Source organism: Zootoca vivipara, chromosome 1 (assembly GCF_963506605.1).
Source record: "Zootoca vivipara chromosome 1, rZooViv1.1, whole genome shotgun sequence".
Classification (NCBI taxonomy): Eukaryota; Metazoa; Chordata; class Lepidosauria; order Squamata; family Lacertidae; genus Zootoca; species Zootoca vivipara.
The window spans coordinates 106044209-106062533 of NC_083276.1; the positions used below are offsets into that span (position 1 = coordinate 106044209).

Here is an 18325-nt window from a genome sequence, read left to right on the forward strand (position 1 = left end):
GGATTACACCAGGTGAGGCAGCAATGCCACTGAACCTTTGAAGATAAGCAGACTTTCTGCGGTGGTGGGAAGGGGACCTATACAGTTGGCTTTCCCATTCCAATAGCAGACCTTTCATATCACCTTAGGATAAGGAGATCTGCTCTATCCTATGGCCACAGCGACCAAAGGTTGCTAGGTTGCTGGACTGATTTTTTAAAAGTTGTTCATTTTAATTTGGTATGTTCCCGGTGGCTTCAATGGCAAATATTCTTCCATGTAGCACTATGTAATATTTCTCCTATGAACTTCTGTTTGGCTTTGAAATAATATAAATCAGCTAACATTTGCTCCTCAATGTCCAAGCCTTTGTTGGGGGTTTTTGTTGGGGGGTTTTTCGCTATACAAAGGAATGTGTGAATTATGGTTACAAACTGAATGAAAATTAAGCATGTTTAAGTCCTGTTGATGTCAGTAAGAGAATAGCACGATCAATTATCTCTTACTGGAATTAATGTGACGATGCAGCTTAACTTTTGGCTGGATATATTTGGATATTCAAAAGGCAGTATGACATACAGGTGACCAAAGCGAAGTTGTCTATACCTGCCACCCTACTTTTCCAAATCTATACTGGCACAGTACCATGTAAGCTACATGGAAATCAGTGTAAGAACCACCTACATGCAAAATTAAACCTAATAAAAAAAAAGGATCATGCTTTAGAATTCTAACAGAGGCATAAAAACCATTCCACAGATGAAAACATAACCTACTATCTAAAAATGCCATGTATTTTTCAGCTCAAATAACATGGCAAGTATTTTCCATTGACTCTTCCTAACAATATCCGGTATTTCTTTTTTTATATATATACCTCAAATGTATCATTAGTACACAAGTTGTGAAAGGCAGGTAGGTGGATTTTAAACATTACAACACAAAGACAAATTCAGACATGCTATTAAAATATTTTTTCAGCTCATAAGTACTGCAGAGGTTAAACAATTTCCTTACTTTAAGAAGAAGAAAACAATCAGGGGAAAGCTGCTGTAAAATGAAAGCTTTTAACCCACATCCCATAAACATTTTAAACCGACAATTCCCTGGTTAATTTTTTAAAAAAGAAAAACACTGAGCACTCTTCCCTTCACAGGCGAACAGAGATGTAATAAGAACAGCTTACTGTGGATAGTGGTTTAATCAGGAAGTAGCCATTATCCTTTCGATACAGAACAGTGACAGCACTCCAAAACAACAAGCCGTGATATTTCTTTTTTTCAGCTCAGAGGAATGGAAGAACACATACTATTGTATCCCAGTTTTACTGACCCCAGAGGTCAGCAGATGTCTATTATCAAGAGCTGCGAAGGAAGCATAATCCGAAGGCAAGCATTTACAACGCTCTGTTTCTGGAAATACCTAAAATCTCTCTAACACAACCTCTCTCTCCCTGTGTTACTCACAAAACATGGCTGTCTTATTCAGAGATTAGCAATTATTGTAATGAGATACTGCCGGAGAGGGTCAAATAGTACTTCCTGCAGTTTACACATCTTGATTTCCTGGTAAACAAACTGAAAGGCAGGTGGAGCGCTTAAGATCACCAGTAAACATCCATGCTCATGTGACCCAAACCAGCCCAGGTGAAGTATGTGCCTTGCAAAATATAAGGTAGAAATTGTTCTGCCTGAACTGTGGCAACACCCTGCCTGAAACAATTAAAACAAAGCAAAACTACAATCAAATATTTCTCTCCCTCTTTGAAAAATGGATAGCAGCATTTCCCCCCCCCCACTTTGCTACAGTAGTAAAGTCTTTTAAAATTTAAATAAAGCTTAAACGTCTACCAGGGACAAAAAGGAGGGGGGAGGGAGAGACTGCCAACTTCTCAGAGAACAAGGAAGCTGTATCCATTTTACAACAGAAAGATACACAAATATGTCTTTCTTTATAAAGCCTTTGTACAAATATAAACACCATGTGAAAGATCATATAACTGGGACATGTATCTTTCTGCAGAAACGGATCCATGAGCGTATAGGATGTATAATCAAATGAGGTAAACATCCTGAAGCGTGGTTTAAAATGGTAACAACATGAAAATGAATATATAGAAAAACGTAAAACCACGGAGCTGAAGGGCTTCCAGTCTTCAGTGCCAAGGTAGGGTAATCACCAACAAAAGCATTGCAAGTTGGTAATAAACTGCCCCAAATGTAGCACCACAGGTAGAAAGCAAATTCACACGGCAACCCATATCAGAGGTGCCTGTCCAGATGACCTAATATAATAAATCAATCCGTTTCAAGACCATGCAGAGCCAAAGAGACACAAGTCTCACTGTCTGGAACTTTTCAAAAGTGTCACTGGCAGTTGAAAGGGGAGCTGACTACTATTATAGCTAAAAAGTGCATCGGATGAAAACGTCAGTTTTCCCAAGCAAACGCAGAGAACAGTACTAAATGTTAACTTCTGCACTGGATTCATTAAAAAGTGTTTAAGCGGTACTGAAGCAAGCAGTCTTACATCGTCTTCAGTATAACCTTTAAGCACAAGCACCGGATTGCTCTGTGGGAAGAGTTGTACAACTGGCATGCATCTTAACCGGCAGCCCAGTTGGCACTGACTTGTGTAATATCATCACAATTGCGTTGTACAGTCTTCACCAACATCATTTATCCTGGCGGAGACGGGGAAATGCAAACCATATTGGCGTCACAACATTTCTGAGATCATGGTTTTATTATGTGCCGCCCCCCACCCCAGGAACGTCCATGGAAAAAGCTAGAAAAACAAGAGCCCTAAAATTTAAATATGTTATTATATATTGTTCCTTATCTTCTTTACGTATTTCAAGAAGTTGAATATTTGAGCAGGGTAGGAATGGTTTATTGAAGTGATAAGTCATACTCAGATTCAACCTATTAATATTAATATACATTGATTTCAATGGACCTACTCTGAGTGTGACTAAAGTTGAATATCACATATGTTGCTGATATGCAAAATATGTTTCTTTGCGTATGTAGGGTGTGTGTATTTTATTTGTGTTTTACATTGATATCCTACCCTTCCTTCTAAATCAGCCCTGGGCAGCGAACACTTCAGCAATAAGAATACAGTTAAAATAACATAGAAAGCATCTAAAAATAAAAAATGCAGCAGGAATATACAGAGTTGTAGTACGAAAAATTACAAATTACAGATGAATGTACTGATAAACATTCATCTTCATCCTGGCCCTCACTGTTGGATGAAGAACTAGGAACTCCCAGTTTGGTTTCTATGAACGTATATAATGCATAAATCAGATCAGTACATAGGCAAGACACAGGTTACAAGGTGCAGCAGATGCGTAAGAGGTATGATACATGGCTAAATGCAAGCTAAGACGTTGATGAAGATGTTGAAGAACAGGGCAGACAGAACTCTTAATGTGGCAAGCAGCCAGCGTCCCAGCACTGGGCAAGCAAGTGGGACCGCCTCTCCTGGTATGCCCCGTGGAGGACCTTAAGGTCCACAAACAACAATATTCTGGAGATCCCGAGCCATAAGATGGCTAGATTGGCCTCTACTAGAGCCAGGGCCTTTTCAGTACTGGCCCCAACTTGGTGGAACGCTCTTTCCCAGGAGATCAGGGCCCTGCGGGATTTGTCATCTTTCCGCAGGGACTGCAAGACAGAGCTGTTCCGCCTGGCCTTTGGGTTAGACTCAGCCTGACCCCTGTGTTTTCCTTCCTCATGGCTTGGACTTATGGACTACTTGAAATGAGGCTGCACTTTAAATTTTAATACTGTATTTTAATCTGTATTTTAATTAATTGTTTTTATGTTTTATTGTAATTCTGTTGGTGTGAGCCGCCCTGAGCCCGGTTTTTGACTGGGGAGGGCGGGGTATAAATAAAAATTTATTTATTTATTTATATTTATTTACTCCAAGTGATTTGGGTCTGAAAGGTTGGTTTGCACCAGCTCTGGGGTCTTTGTGTTCTCAGAGGCGGTGTCGACACTGGCCCAGTATCTTATTTACTCTTAGTCACATCTCCCAAAAAGGAAGAGGCTCCTTATTGACAGGGAAGGGGTGCAAGGGGTGGACCACAGCAGGAGGTGCTGGGCATTTTTACAGCTGGAACTCACCAGAACTCTGTTCCAGCACCTCTCAGGTGGGTGCCATTGCCCAGGGGCAATTCATGGCGAATGCCCAGGGAGGTATTCATGGCGAGTTCTTCTGGCACCTCTTTTTAAAGGAAAAATAGCACTGGGTGGGGATGTCATAAAGGCTCAACACTCTTCTTCCAACCTGTTTGGTTTCCTCCTCTGGATTTAGCTTTCTACTGGTCCCCTCCCTGGGCTCAGCCACATCAAGGGGTTCCCGCCCCCATCACCTCCCCCATCCCACTAGGATCCTCTCCAGGGTTACCCAGTTCTCACTCCCTGAGGTGCTCCCATTCTTCCTTGGAATCCGACCACCTCTTCCACGGCATCCCCACAGAACTCATGACAAAAATGGTCATCATTTGAAATGAAGAACTTCCAAAGGTGGGGCAAGAACAGCAAGGCACATATCTGGTAGAGACGTGCAGGAACTCATTATGAATCAGTTCCTTCATAAAACATGCCTTGGGAGTACAGAGCATCTCTTTGGAGCTCCTTGTTCCAGGATTCAACCTGTTTTATTATATTTATATATCAGCTGCCCTTCTGAAGCATCCCAGGGTGGTGCACAATATAGCAAACATAGGACTGTTTTACACACAAAAATATAAAATACTTAAAATTGCAGAACTAATGGCAATGACATGGCACAGGGGTTGCCAGTGCGGTGCCCATGGGCACACATGCACCCACAGAAGCTTTCATGGATGAAATCTCCCTGATGATATCAGGCTTAAAAGAAACTTTCTCTTATACAGTAGTCAATACAGTGGTACCTCTGGATACATACCTGATCCGTTCCGGGGTGCCGTCCTCACCCCTAAAAGTACGTATCCGGAGCGGCGCTTCTGCGCATGTGCGAAGTGCCAATAGAGCGTAAACACTTCCGGGTCCACCACGTACTTGAAAATACGCATCCTGAAGCGGATGGAACCAGAGGTATGACTGTAGTTACAGGTAGGGTCTGCCGTAGTCGAAACAAAATAAAAAAATTCCTTCCAGTAGCACCTTAGAGACCAACTAAGTTTGTTATTGGTATAAGCTTTCATGTGCATGCACACTTCTTCAGATACACAGTAGCCAATATAACAGGTTGTGGGGATGTGTGCTTGGTTGTGGTTTGTATGTGTGCGTGTGAAGCCCACAATAGTTCATCCAGTTTGTAAATGTGCCCACAGGTACAAAAAAGTCTGGTGGCACATGACATAAACATCAGCACAGCTGGAACCCAGAGGAAACACATATCCCCAAAGCCTGAGCAAACAAATAATAATAATGATCATCATCATCATCATCATCTATAATGGACATGTAAAAATTGAAAGCCAGGGGTGCGGGGGGATTTCAACCACACATCTCCGGGAATGAGAGCGGAGAGAGGAACGACAGCGGAGAGAGGAGCTGCCACAAAGAAGGCACTGTTGCAGATGTACAGCTGCCAGATTCTTACAATGCTAATTCCTACACCTACCCAGTTCTGTTAGCACAGTAAGGCTGTGATTAAGGTTGGAGAAGAATTTTCACATTTTGAAGTAAACTGATCACACCTTCTGGGCTATTACATGAATCAGAACGAATTATATATATTCAGAGCTCAATACATTGAGATAAATAATAATATATTTAATGATAAGATATGTCTTTATATAGGGTTTTTGGGGGGTGGGTAAAGATTGAAGACACATTTTGAGATTAATACAAAAATGGGGCAGGACAGACTTAGGAAGGAACACATGGAAAATTAAAATGGACTGGACTGGACTTAGACTGATCTGTATACACCAGGACTAATGTTTACTACCGACTTTGTTTCTATTTCCATGGTGAAGAGCTCTTACCTAATGAGTGCTCTTTGTGATGCATAACTGCGCGGCCAAATTATTTGCAAAATTATTCACCTCCTATCAGTGTTTTTAATGCAAGGGACAATGACAAGTTCATTCTCACAAGAACTCCACCCTCTCCTGGAAGCCACACTGTACCCTCCTGTTTCCCTGCAGTAGATTTACTTATATGTTGTTCGGCTAGCAAAGCAAATTAGAATTGTATCCTTCATTGTTAATATGATTCATTCCAATCAGTTTTGGACAGGGTGGATAAAAATCAATGATTTTTTTAAAAAAATCAAAAAAATCGATTTTTTTTTTATTTAAATCAGATTTTTTTGATTTAAATCGATTTTTTTGATTTAAATTGATTTTTTTAAAATAAAATGCTTTTTGAGGAAAATATATTACCATCCAAAGGTTATTCCATCATGAAATAAAGATTAGTTTTTTAATTATGTAGAATAAGGTTGTATATGTTTAATTTTTTGGGTAAATAAATTCCATTAATCCATTCACAATGTCATGCTCTTCCAGAGGTTTTTGTAAGATTATTGGGCAGTTTCTCTGCCTACAAGATGATATCACAGATGCTTGGTTTACTTTAGCAGTTCTCAAAACTGAATTTGACTCAACAGAGATCACATGCCTCTTCTTCACAGCAAAAATGTTATAACATGAACAGAGTTGAGAGAAAAGACCTTAATCCTATTGTTCTACAAACCTATGAATACAGAAACAACCCCTTCAGTGCTAAGTTTCAAGAAGTTCAGTGAATAGAACAGAAACAATATTTTTCTGATTGTTTGGAGTGGACAGTATTTAAGTTTTTCATGTGTAGGCTGGGCTGACAGTCTAAATTTCTTAAAATATATATATTTTGTTTTTGTTTAGCCAAATTAGTTAACAAGCATGGATGTTTGTTTAAGCAAATAACATATGCTGTAATGTTATTGTTTCAGTTGAATAAATCTATTTAAATTGTTATTATTAAGGTAATGATTATTTTTCTCCTTCCTACGTACAACAGTAAAGTTGTCAAAATATGAATGATTAACCTATTAAACTGGGGATAAAAAACTAATATGAAAAGTTGTTATTCTAAAAATCTTCATCTACTTGCATATTAAAGTTATACCAGCAAGAATTGGTGGAGTCTCCTTCTTTGGAGGTCTTTAAGCAGAGGCTTGACAGGCATATGTCAAGAATGCTTTGATGGTGTTTCCTGCTCGGCAGGGGGTTGGACTGGATGGCCCTTGTGGTCTCTTCCAACTCTGATTCTATGATTCTATGAATTAGTCTTTATGTAGAAAACTATGATTTAAATCAAGCCTTACTGACTAGTGATTTAAATCGTGATTTAAATCATGATTTAAATCAGTTTGATTTAAATCAAATCCACCCTGGTTTCGGAGGCTGAAGTTTCGAAGCAACCTATCATAAAGCAGAACCTCATGTTAAGACTCTACAGTGGCATCAGTCTCCCACCATAATGTGTTTAGAATGCATCCATGTTATTCAGTGTACACCAATGGCTATTTTGAAATATTAAGAGGATACTGCCACAAATTGTGTGGGCTTTTAAGCATGCAATCATTAAACCTAAATAATAATTTAAAAAATCACAATGAAATTTCCGGCCAGAAGGAGGAAGAAGCATGAAACAAGGAGGAGGTGGTGGTTATGGGGAACGCACTTGAGAGGTGCCCTGTGGGCGGGGCGGGGAGGTAATGCCCATGCTTGATGAAGCAACAGCTAACTCATTTTCAGGTGAAATAACCTGAAAAGCCAGTTTCTATGGAGGTGCTGCTTCTATAGAGACACATCTGTATGCATTTACACCAAAACCTGTGCACATGACATAGTATGCACCCACTTAGACACAGTACTATCAAATACTGTAAATTTGTAGGCTTAGGCGCAAGGACTGCTGCACCAAAGCAATGCCGCAAACTCTATTATCATTGTGCTGGCCCTGTGACGTGACCTATGATGATGAATAAGCACAACTAACTCAGGATGTTGTTAGTACAATATACGTCTTTGGCCACAATGACTCACATAGGCATCATATGTCATCAAGTCCCTGCAAGCCCAACAAAATATGCTTGTGTTGGCGTTAAAGACACTTGTGCATAACAGCTTAGTAATCCAAGTCTGGGCAGACATTATAGATTTTTGTATGTGTGCAATATAGCTGCTATTATTAGGGGTGGGCATGCTCTTCCTCTCCTCCTGCTCACATCAGATTGGCGCAGTTATGAGCCAAGTTATTATTTTTTAATGAAACAGCTTAGCTGGTTTTCCAAGCCAATCTGTAGTCACCTCTCCTACACCAACGCTCCCTGATCCCCATCTGCTAGCCCAACACCAGGTTTCCCAGGTGTAGGAGGCAAAGGTCAGTGATGTTTTCCAAGAAAAAGAGGTGCCGGAACTCACCATGTTCTCTTATAATGGCAATGACCCCCAGCTGAGGTGTGCTGGAATTGAGTTCCATCAAGTTCTGCCTGAAGAAAAGCCCTGGCAATGGTAAACATGAGGGTGGGGGGGCTGAAGGGAACGGAGAAGTAACTCTGTCGGGTATCTTGGAACATGAGGGAGTTGCTGCTGCATTCGCTCTGGGGATCTTTAAAAGTGATATGCAACTTTCCCCAACCTCGTTCCCTACAGATGTTGTTGGGACTACAACTCCCATGGCCGACTCCCTGACTACTGCTCCCTGATGGCTAGGGCTGACGGATGCTGGGAGTCCCAAAACACCTGGAGGGCACCAGGTTGGGGAAGGCTGCTCTAGAGGCTCCTATCAGATCGCAGGGGTCTCTGAGGCAATTATCCATCTCCTCATGGAAGCAAGGTTAATGGCAGCAGAATATGACTCTACATACTCCAAGGAGCTGACAGGCTAAAGTGAGCGCCCATCCAACACTCATCCCACCAGGAAATGGACCATCACTTGGGGGTGATCTCCCATTTCTCAATGGGAAGGTGCCTAGAGACTGAGCCACTGACCTGAGATGCTAGACCAGCAGGAAAGTAAACAGATTATAATGGAGATGTGTTCTACTGCCTCTTCTAGGCACCTTTCCATTGAGAAATGGAATCAGGTGCTAGGCCTTGGCAGGTGCTGATTAGGCTGACCCTTGACCCCAGCCTAGACTTAAAAGTATTTTTATTCTCCCATGGAATATTGTTTCAAGCTTCTATACAGGCAACTCCCCATTTGTGTGTGTTCAGCACATGCACAACCACTGACACATTTGCCGTTTTCGGTACCAGAAGAGGGTGGGATGGAACGTGGCAAAATGGGGCAAGTTGATGCACACGGTGCCTCAGAATGCAACCCCCATGAACAGTAAATGGGGAGTTGCCTATATTGAGTTATGATGATTTATTCCCAAAGAAATAGAGGCAATCCTTTCGGGAATGGTGCAGACAGAAGTACCCAGAAGTACCCAGATGTGTGTGGGGGGGGGAATTATTCATGTATGCAACTACAGCAGCTCGGATTTTGCTAGCCCCAAAATGGCAAGTGAATGAGGTCTCCAAAAAGAAGGATTGGCAACTTAAAATGATAGAATATGCAGAACTAGCAGGCCTAACAAATAAAATAAGAAAGCAAGAAGATGAAGTATATAAAGAGGAGTGGGAATATTTATGGAGTATTTGGAAAATAACTGTAAACAAGTGAAAACGCTAGCAGGATTGAGATAAATTCAACAATGTAAATAATGGGAGAATAAGGGGAGAAATTGAATTAAATGCATATGTAAGAATATGTAGGCGTGGTGGGAAAATTAAAAGAACCAGGGAAGGGGAAGAAGGGAAGTCGTCGAATGTATTATTATAAGGGAAGGTACTAATGGTTGAAAGGTATATTTGAATGTGAATGTGGAAGTTGTAATAATGAAAATCATAAATAAATATTTTTGTAAATAATAATAATTATTGTTTCCTCTGTAATCTATGGAAACTTCTATTAAGTTGGTTGGTGCTTAATATTATTGCTCTGCTTCTGCGCTCTTGTGTTATGACTAATTGCTAGGAACAATTAATTCAATTTTAACTAAATGCTAATTATTTGATACGTCTTATATTGACCTTTAATGTGTTATCGAGAAGAAGGAACCTGAAAAAATAGTAGCAACTTTCAGCTTTAGTGCCACCATGTGGAAGGCACTTTAAATTACTCCAGGTGGTAGCTGTCATATTATTACTTAGGGTGTTGTTGTTTCTGCTACTGCTTTAGTACATTTATATCCTGTTTTCCTTTCATGATGTAATTCAAGGCAGAGTACATGATGCTTCCAGGAAGTCTCCTATTCATGCAGTGACCAGATTCAGACCTGCTTAGCTTCAGCAAGCTGCATCATATACCCTCAGACCATCTCTGGGGGCAGCATGACATTTGCGGTGGCACTGGTGATCCACTGCATAGGAATCCCACGTTCTCAGCCACTGTATGAAGTTAATGCAGCTGCCAAATAACACCCACAACAAATCAGTGACTTTTTTGTAACAGGCTACAGAAAATTGGACATTTTGTATTTTTAAAAAAATTAGTTACCCAATAAAAAAGCATTGATTTACCCCCACATCACTGTAAGTACAAGAATGCAATATTTGCACCTAAACAATGGGCTTAGAGGTGCCTATGCTCAGTGGAGGGGTTGGGTTCCATTACAGAAGAAATGCAGGATATAAATGTAAGAAAATAAGTCTAGTGGTAACAAGCCAGTCCTCAACGGGTTTTGTCCTGTATCCCTATCACAAATCTTCAGAGTTGGGAGCTCAGGGACCATAAGAAATACGCCACACCATTTCTCAAGTCCAGCTACCTATCTTTCTGCCTTCTTTCGCGCTTCAAAATCATGGCAGGATAAACAATTTAACACACGCTTCTAAAATTCCCACTCCCTACTTTCACTGTTTGCATTATTACCAGACCCAAAAGGAGCATTCAGATTTGTAGTTATAAATGTGGGCATTTATTTTTTTTGTTATTTTACTAGATATAAGGAAATTAAATTTCTATATCAGCTTTACACAAAGATGATAGAAAAAGATCGTATCGGAATATTTGCCATTATATAGATTAATAAACCTCTGCTTGCTTAGACTGGCAGCTTTCAGGAGGCTTCTAGCCTAAATTTGCCCCCACAGTACATAAAAAAAAGAACTGAATTCACGCTATCTCCCCTGTAATGCTAGTTAATTTGTACTGGATACTGTGTATTAAAATATTCATTAATATACAGCTCTTAAAAGCTTTAAGGAAGGAAAAGGGGGGGAATACTGACTCAGAAGCTTTGTGTTTTTTTCTCCTGTAAAATACATAAAAGACTGTGAAAAGCAGTAAATATATATCCTTTCATTTATCCATCAACAGAAAATAGACAGGCAGCCTGTGAGAATACAATATTCATTTTGCTGCAGAAGAACAGACATTGCATAACAATGAGATTTGCTAATGAAATCAACCATCAACCTGCAATACATATGTATTAAACCAAGACCTCAGTGTCATTTTCTTTTTGCATCGTTTGTTCTTTCTCTGATTCCTCCCCCTCCGTTTCAGTATTTTGTCCTCCCTTCAGTTATCACAGCTTCAAATATAGCAGTATTGTACGACAATGCGTAAATATTATAAAGCAATGCTTTTTATTTTAACACTTTTCTCCTGTTAAATGCAGGTGCCAACTGCATATGTTCTATCAGCATTGTTAATGTACAACTGAAGGAAAAATCAATGGGTGCTAAGGAGACAAAGGAGGTTTATTTCTCTGGAAAACTGTTGGGAGTATTTCTCATCAAAACTGCCATTTAGACTGTGTAGATGTACAAACATTAACTCTTAATAATTAAAAAAAAGCATCTTTCTATACTAGTTTGAATCAGCCTTTTGTGTTCCCTAAAAATTACAAATGGCTATAGTGAGGAACCATAACATGCAATTACATTTTAATTCACTGATACACAAGACTATAACCATCTTATTCAATGTTAGTAAAATAATCCTAAAGATCCCATAATGCATGCAGTATACAGCCTTTCTGCTGGGTGTATATGTAGCTGTGTATCTGAAAAATTAAAGAGTTCAAAAACGTTGTTTTAAAATTATTTGCTTAAATTATTGATAAGCAACATTCTTGTGCAGATGTGAAAACAGCAGCTCTTTAAGAAGTGATTCATTTCAAATGCACAACAATGCATGTTTTAGTTTTACTGAAATATATTGCTAGAGTGCATAAACTGGGTTTAATTAACCTGCACACCTAAGGAAATTATCGGTACATCCTTCTGTTGATGTAATTAATCCTAATTCATGGCACCAATAATTTCAGAGATAGCTGTATGGCTAACTAAGGGAGTAACTCATTGCTGCTGCTGTAGGGCCCTAATTCATACTGACACAGCTTGTGTAGGAGCCAGCACAAACACTGAAATTCACGGAGGAGCACTGGTTGGTAAACTGTAGCTGGGAACTAAAATGTCTCAGGTGTTGGCTGCCTTCATTTTTTCACTACTGTGGTACCTCAGGTTAAGTACTTAATTGGTTCCGGAAGTCCGTACTTAACCTGAAGCGTACTTAACCTGAAGTGAACTTTCCAATTGAAAGTAATGGAAAGTGGATTAATCCATTCAGCAATTTAACCCGAATTTCACTGTCTAACGAGACCATTTATCCATAAAATGAAGGCAATAATCAATGTACTGTACTATAAAATAAATAAGACAGTATTGTAGATAAAAAAATTAACATTTACAGTGGTACCTCGGGTTAAGTACTTAATTGGTTCCGGGCTGCCATTCGCCCCCCGAAAAGTACCTAACCTGAGCAGTGATAGCGCGCGTGCGTGAAGCACTGATAGAGCACTTCTGCGCATGCGTGCTTAACCCGCATACTGAAGCGTACTTAACCCGAGGTGTGACTGTAATACCAATTCACACTTTAAGGCACTTCCACATTTTAAAAGCCACCATAGTAGTGATAAAACATGGGATCATCCATCTAAACCTTATCATTGTTTACAAGGTACAATTCATTGTAACTGTTATTTATTTTCTGACATTTCTATCCCATCTTTCTTCCATTATGGAAACCAAGGCACAGTACATGTAGTTCCCAGGTGGTAACCCACCCAGCCACCAACCAGTCCCAAGCCTGCTTTGCTTGAGCAAAGTGGGGCCCTCAGCCCACACCCTAGGATCTAGTACAACCAATGGATATCACTATTGACTCCACATTGTTTGCATCCTGGCATCCTATTCCTGAACACTTGTACTGTGGCATTAGCATAACATTATAGTCACATACAATGGGGTGCAAAAGTTGCTTCCAGCTGCGCATCCTAACCAATTGTACGCTTGCTTGTGCAGCAATTTTTACGAATTGTTACAAGCTTGATATTTCCTATATTACAGATTAAACTAGTTCTGTGAACCTGTGTGTTTGTTTTCTTGAACAGCACCCTCCCATAAACCTGCATGTTAACCTTTAAACTCCGCCTTTCTTCAGTCTTGGAAGGCAGGAGGAATTTGAGGGGAAATTCAAAAGCAGTCAGTTAAATAGCATATTGGTTGTTCAAAGTTTTGTTTTGTTGAAAAAATGTTTGGTGGAATCCATCCCACTCACAGAAGGGCTCTTGACCCAGCAGAGGAGGGAAGGCCCCAACAATACCATCAGATCAACTTCAGAGAGTTGGGCCTGTGAAAGGTGGAATGGAAGTCTGAGGAGGGGTGGGGAATATGCAAATATTACCTACAGAAGTGATTTTTTTTTTTTACACATACTTACCATTCTTTTTTATTACAAGGGAGGATTCAGATTGCCATTCTTTGCTGAGTACTCAGTGATTTTTCTTATCTTCAAGTCAATGCACATGGTAGCGCAACACCAGGAAGGTGTGAATTTGGGGGGGGGGGGTTGGAACAGCATGCACAGTCTGAGGAAGCACAAATTGCTGAAGCTTTCTCAGCTTCCACAGGTCAGCAGACTGCAATATGAGCACATCTCAAAGAAGCACTCGCATCAAATTCCTTTAATGCAACTGTGCTTCCTCACACTTCATGCACTCGGAAGTCAATCTTGCATTCCTTAAGGGTCCAGAGTTCTTGCCAAAGTCACAAAGGGCTGAGGGAGTTCAAGGATTTTTAATGTCAGTTTCATTTCTGTCAATATTTTTTTTAAAAAACTTTGCCCTTCACTCTCAAGCTTGAAGTTCAATGACAGCTGATAAGAGGCTTCCAAACATCTATTGTAGAGGCAGGCCCTCCTAATGCTCATTGAAATGCAACACATTTTAGGAGGAGGAGGAGGAGGAGGAGGAGGAGGAGGAGGAGGAGGAGGAGGAGGAGGAGGAGGAGGAGGAGGAGGAGGAGGAGGAGGAGGAGGAGGAGGAGAAGAAGAAGAAGAAGAAGAAGAAGAAGAAGAAGAAGAAGAAGAAGAAGAAGAAGAAGAAGAAGAAGAAGAAGAAGAAGAAGAAGAAGAAGAAGAAGAAGAAGGCGACATAAATGAGTAATCTGAGTCACCATTTCCAAATAATTTCCAGGCTTCTATTTTTCTCCCCCAAAGAAACTGGTTCAAACTACATTTACAAAGGAATGGTACACAGATACAGTTAAATCGAATGGGCTCACATTCTGGAGCAAAAACTACAACCTCAAGAGTTTGAAAGAGAACAGATTTTAATGCAACAACCTTGACCCTGGAAAGGATGGGGTCACTTTCCTTAGTGATGAACTGTGATTGCTTTCTATAATTCTAACAATTGTCAAGTGGGATAAAGTGTAGCCCAGGAGGCTTATAGTTATGAAGGGCTTGCAATTTTAATTTTAACAATTATTTATTGCTCTGCAATATAGGTCAACCATCCAATTGAACATCTTTTACATGACGTTAGGGCCAAATGCAGCTCCCATTGGCACCAATACTTCCACCACAGATTAAAGTAAGCCGATGGACCCTTAGATTATACAAGAGTGATATCAGTTTAAAAGATTATTATCTGAAGAGAAGAAGATTCTAAATTATCTAGTTAGAGAATACTTAAAAATTACATGAACCCGATTTACACAAATGTTTGAGGAATTATTCACGTTTCTGTATAACACATCAATCTTTCACAAAGCTACAGGTTAAAATCTGAATTATGGATCATAGTTCAGTGCTATGAAGTGAGCTCAATATAATTTGAAGATGTTAAGATACAATGCTGAAACTACTTCCCTTTAAATGAATGGGACAACTCGGGAGCAGGTGTTTTGAAGCAAAGAGTAGTCCTTCAGGCAAACTCATTTTTTAATTTGTTTAGAAAAATCTTTAGAAAATCTTTTGTGTTCAGTTGTTCACAAAACCAAATTAGACCCTTTCTGAAAACAATCACAAGATAGTCTGCATTCATATTTTCCAGATGAAGAAGGCATCATCTTTTGTACACATAAAATAATTCCTAAGTGCCTTCCTGAATCAATTATGGCAACTACCATAAAGCAGTAACTCCATTAGGGGGTGTATATACGGTACAGGATTAAACATTAGCAGTATTTAGTCTGATATTCTTGGTTTGTCATTTAGCTCTGATCTGGACTAATATAAGCCATTATAGTGTAACACACAGAGGATACCAAAGAATGACTAAAAGTTCTAAACGTGTTTACAGTACCACAATTTTCACCATCCCTGTTAGTCATAGACATTTTTATATTTGTACTCCTATATATATATTTTTCTTTTCTCTCCTATCCCATGGGTATTCAGGAGCAATGCTAGCGTTGGGGAATCTTGCCATCTCGTTTGAATATTTTTGTGCCTTTTTATTTTAATCACGAGACCAAGCTAAAGCACATTTCTAGTGCTCCCCCCTCTCCCCCCCTTCTCATTTAGAAATGCAAGCACACTTAAAAGCTGTCGTTTAAAACATTTAGGTAATAAAGCAGGCTTATGCTTCTTTTATAATGAAACAGCTCAATTTGTCCTGAATTATGATGACTACTATTTGTCTACTTTTAAGGAATAAAAAGCAGGGGACAATTTATTAAAGCAAGAACATAACTCCTGAACACTGGAAGGTCACAGCCTGTGAGTTGAGCTGCTAGCAAAAACATCTCTGATGCTCCAGAGCTGCCATTTTTCTTCCTTGACAAAGACTCCATCTGCCACAGAGCCATTTACAGCCTCAGAGTCAGAATATCAATGATTTCCAACCATTCTGCAAGTCTGCTTTCACCTTGACATCACCTCTGTAACACATCTAAAACAGATGATACATACACATCCCTCTGCAAGCTCCACATCCATGCTTTATGCAGCTGATAGGCATTTAAGCCACTTCCCGACGAACCATTTTATATTCCCTGCCAAATTGGAGAAGTTTAAAACTGGAACATTTTCTGCTATTACATTTTCCCAGCCGTCACCTAACTTCAAAAAGTGGGGATGGGAATTATTTGAGCCCATCGGCATATTTAGGGCATGTTTGCGCAAAATTTGGAAGAAGCAGGAGAGGGGCTCTGTGTGCTGATCCAGTGTATGCAATCCTTAAAGGTACCATGACATTCTGCACAGACTGCACGTATCCTTGGGTGATCTGTGCAGCAAACTGGAGAAATAGTGTGTCCATCAGTGAGTGCAGTTCACAAGGAAAAATACAAGAAGCCATGAACAGCATGTGATTGTTTCTCAGTTATATCTTTTCACATGTGTTTATTAAAAGAAATAAAGAAGGATGGGAGGAAACATTCTGAAATTTTGAAGCTGTTTTGTAGTCTTTCTTGGTGCATGTCTTACTTCAGTTTTTATCTAGATTCTGACAATGGAGGACTACCCTGTTCATTTTTAAGGGACTTTGCTTTTTAGTGGTTGAAATTTGCCCATTGCACGGAGAAAATAACCGAGAAATCCAGAATTTCAGTGTAGCTGTGACTGGGCAGTAGTGTGTTCATTCTACTGCAAAAAGTAGTGGCAAAGACAATCCATGTCCTTCCTAACTCAGGTTTAATTTCATGACAAAAATGTAAACAACGAAAAGCTGAGCTGCCAATTCAAATACAAATAAAATATGCCATTAGAATATCCATGCTGAAAGACAAGAGTATTGTGGTTGAGAAAGCATGGGTTATTTTAGCCCTGCAAAGTAAACTAGTGTTGTTGGCAGGGGCATAGGAAGATAGGGGCGGTGGGGGCAGTGCGCCCCGAGCGACGCGATCCCAGGGGTGACATCGCCGCTGCCCGCCCCCAAAACACACGCCACATCACTGGGGGCAGCGTGCCTGCTCTCCACCCCCGGTGGTGGAGCATGAAGCTCCGCCGCTGGTTGTTGGGGGTGGGGAGTAGGGGAGGAGAGCACATTGTAAGGCACCTCCACTCTTGTTATCCAGTCTCTTGGTGCCGGGGTACTTTGGGAGAAATGCAGTTGGAGGTAGGTTTGTTTGAGGTTTGGGACGAGAGTCTTGTTAGAACAAATTTATAAACTCAAAAAAAAAGCAGCCAGTCCCTGGCAGCAGCCCCCCCCCCAAGTTGGCTTAGCCCTCAGAGGCCCAGGGGCAAGTATACCTGGCTGGCCCTCCTCCTCTGCATGGGCCTGTTTGGGGGACCTGTTGATTGTAGCAGCAACGTGGGGAATGAGGGGGGTAGTTGCTTTTACACCCATGGGGGAAATAGGGAGATTCTTGGGAGTAGGTTGGTGCTGGTGCTATCACCACTTAGATAGGCATAGTCATGTCAAAGGCTTCAATCTGTTTTGCTCAAAAACTCCAAAAGTGTAGTCTTTATGAAGTATAAATAATAAATAACCACAACAAATGTTATTAGAATTCACTTCTTGCTTCTTCTTCTTTCTTTTTTTACCTAGAATTGATCCAAGCATGTGCATCTGCACCTTGGCTGCTTTAAATCTTAAATCTCTTTTGAACACCACTTCCCCATCTGAAATACCATACCTGAACTTGCACTAAATGCATGTATTACCAGCCTAAGACCAAATGACAAAAGACCTATAGGAACATAACTGATTTGCAACTCACAAAACTCGAGTTCTTTCACCAGTTTGGAGTTGGCACTGGGTGAGAACAGGGCTTTTCTATCTTTAGTAGCCTGTATGGCACACAGATTATTAACAGGTTATACCTTTTCTAGTATGAAAATATAATTATGGGGAAACTTTCACCTGTTCAAATTATGTCTATCAGATGTCTTATTACTTTGGTGAGACATCTGATTTATTTTTGAGCCTCTGCCCCACAAGCCAAAAAGAATGCACAGTTGTGTATGCAAATACCCAATGTGTATACAAATGTGTGTCCTCTTTATGTGAGTGGAACATGCACATACGGTATACTGGGCTCAGAAAACCGAAGCATAAAGCT

The 18325-nt window shown here is 40.2% G+C and overlaps 1 protein-coding gene across 17 annotated transcripts in view; it reads right to left on the minus strand.

The window, feature by feature from the left end:
* Positions 1–18325, minus strand: part of BAZ2B (bromodomain adjacent to zinc finger domain 2B) — a 190725-nt gene that overhangs the window by 105569 nt on the left and 66831 nt on the right. For 4 of the 17 annotated variants that reach the window (XM_060280105.1, XM_060280123.1, XM_060280076.1 and 1 more), the window contains exon 1: positions 1166–6198. The exons of 11 other annotated variants lie outside the window; for them this stretch is intronic. The gene's annotated coding sequence lies outside the window, so the exon portion shown is untranslated. Of the gene's footprint in view, positions 1–1165; positions 6199–18325 lie in introns of those variants that run through there. 2 more of the 17 variants (XM_060280125.1, XM_060280127.1) reach the window with 2 other exon arrangements.